We start from the raw sequence: 2,862 nt of genomic DNA on the forward strand, positions 1-2,862 counted from the left end.
GGTTTGCAAGACTACAGAGAAAGGACCAGTGGCAGGAACTGAAATTCACAGCACCATACGACATAGGTACAAAATCAGACCATTCAGCCCATCGGGTCTGCTCTCCCATTCAATCACGGCTGATTTATTTTCCCTCTTGACCCCATTCTCCTGCCTTCTCCCCATAACCTTTAATAGCCTTACTAATCAAGAATCTATAAACTTCCACTTTAAATATACCCAATGGCTTGGCCTTCATAACCATCTATTGCAATGAATTCCACAGATTCACCACCCTCTGGCTAAATAAATTATTCCTAATTTCTTTTCTAAAGGGACATCCCTATTCAGAGGCTGTGTCCTCTGGTTCTTCACTCACCCAATATCAGAAACATTCGCCCTACATCCACTCTATAAAAGCCTTTCAATATTCGGTAGCTTTCAATCAGGTTCCTCCTCATTCCTCTTAATACCAGTCAGTAAGAGGCCCAGAACCATCAAATGCTCCTCACACATTACTCCTTTCATTCCAGGGATCATTCTCATAATCCTCCTTGGGAACCCCTCCAATGCCAATATTAAATACTTCAAATGTTGTCTGACCATTGCCTTATGGTGCCTCATCACTTTAGGTGTGTTAAACCTAAAGTTCCTTGGAGTTATGTTGTCAAAACAGCCGACATGGACCACCGACACCTCGCTGACATGGACCACCAACACCTTGCTGCTTGTAAAAGAGGCAGAACAAAGACTTTTCTTCCTCAGGAAGCTGAAACAGGCCAAACTCCAACAAAAGCTGTTGCTTAACTTCTACAGAAGCACAACTGAAACCATCCTGACCAACAGATCCACAGTGTGGTATGGCAGCTGCACAGCCGCTGAGCGACAAGACCTGCATCGTGTGGTGATTGCGGCCCAGTGAATTATCAGGATGGAGTTCTCACGACTGGACACCATCTATTCCAGCAGACTCAGGAGGAAAGCAATCAGCATAACCAGAGACACCACACACCCCGGCCACTCCCTGTTTGGACCGCTGCCGTCCAGCACAAGGTTCAGGATACTAAAAGCCTGAACAAGTAGACTGAGGAACAGCTTCTACCCCAGAGCTGTGGCCTCCATCACACCACTCCCATAGAACAAAGACTGAAACTGTGAGCACACACATGCGCACACAAGGACTCAAATACTTGCACTACTGACACTTTGTGCATTACTGTGATATTCTGGTGCTGCTGCAACTTATTCTCTGCTACTTATCTATTTAATACTGTTTTTTTATTACTGTCTTGTTTTTATCTACCGCTTTGTTTGATTGCCTGAGAGGAAGCCAAACAGAGTTTCATTGTACCTATGTATAATGACAATAAAGATCATTCAATTCAATTCAATATCCTTGCTTTTAAATTCTAGACCTCTCAAAATGAATACTGACATTGTGTTTGCCTTCCTTACTACTTAGTCAACAGCAAGTTAACCTTTCGGGAATTGTGCACGAGGACCCTCAAATCCTTTTGCACTTCTGTTTTCTGAAGTTACTCCCTGTTTTGAAAACACTTTCCTATAATTCATCTCAAAATCAGGTTTAATATCACTGTATCACTGGCATACGGCATGAAATTCACTGCTATGTGGCAACAGTACAATGTGTTAATAAAAACTATTATTGTAAAGTACAGTAAAATGTATATATATTAAGTTATATAAATTATATAAGTTAAATTAAGTAAGTAGTGCACAAAGAGAAAAAAATGTAGTGGATTCAATGTCTATCCAGAAATCTGATGGCAGAGGGGAAGAAGTTATTCTTGAATTGGTGAGTGTGTGCCTTCAGACTTCTGTCCTTCTTGCCTGATGGTAACAATGAGAAGAGGGCATGTCCTGGGTGATGGAGGACCTTAATGGTGGATACTGCCTTTCTGAGGCATCACTCCTTGAAGATGTTGTGTTGTGGTATTCTACGTGTTGTAAAAATATTAGATGACAGTCTGAACAATTCAAGTGACACTGTAACTCTGTGTGTGTTAGGCTTGTTAAATGTCTGCTAATAGCCACTGGATTCTTTCTGGCTCAGGCACAGTGGCGTCAAGATGTCTGTCGACATAAGTTGTTTGAATGAAAGAAACCCTGCTGAGCTGGTGGCTTGGTTTGTCTGTCTCTGTGTGTCTCGCTGTGCTTGTAGATTGAACACTTATTTATTGAGCTCCTTTCTCTTGGTTCTTGGGACTTCACCTGGAACGAGGGATCATGATCGGTGCCTAGGATGGACCCAGGCTGAATTCATGAGATGGAATTCGGAGTGACAAGCAAGTGGAGACTAAGAATCTAAGCCCTGAAATCTTTGTAACTTGCTACATAGTGCTGATGGTGGCTTATTTGTGCTTTCTATTTTATAATAATAAATTTGGCTTAAGTTACTTTGTGATGCTTGTATACTTATCGCCACATTTCCTGGATACTCGAGTTGTTTGGGTCTTTTGAGTCTGATCTTCCCAATCCATTACAGGTGTCCTAGATGCTGGGGAGACTAGTGTCCGTGATGGAGCTGACTGAGTTTACAACCTTCAGCAGCTTATTTTGATCCTGTGCAGCTCCCCGACCCCTCCCCACCCCCGCAGACGGTGAAGCAACCACTTAAAATGGAGTGGTTTTGGTGACATAACAAGTCTCCTCAAACGCCTAATGAAATGTAGCTGCTGCCGTACCTTCTTTGTAACTGCATCCATATTTTGGGACCAGGATAGGTCCTTAGAGACGTCGACACCCAGAAACGAAATGGCTCTCCCTTTCCACTTCTGATCCCTCAGTGAGGACTGGTGGGTTCCTTCGTCTTAACCTTTCCAAAGTTCACAATAAATTCTTTGGTCTTACAGACGTTGAGTG

This window comes from Hypanus sabinus, chromosome 9, assembly GCF_030144855.1.
Source record: "Hypanus sabinus isolate sHypSab1 chromosome 9, sHypSab1.hap1, whole genome shotgun sequence".
Taxonomy (NCBI): domain Eukaryota; kingdom Metazoa; phylum Chordata; class Chondrichthyes; order Myliobatiformes; family Dasyatidae; genus Hypanus; species Hypanus sabinus.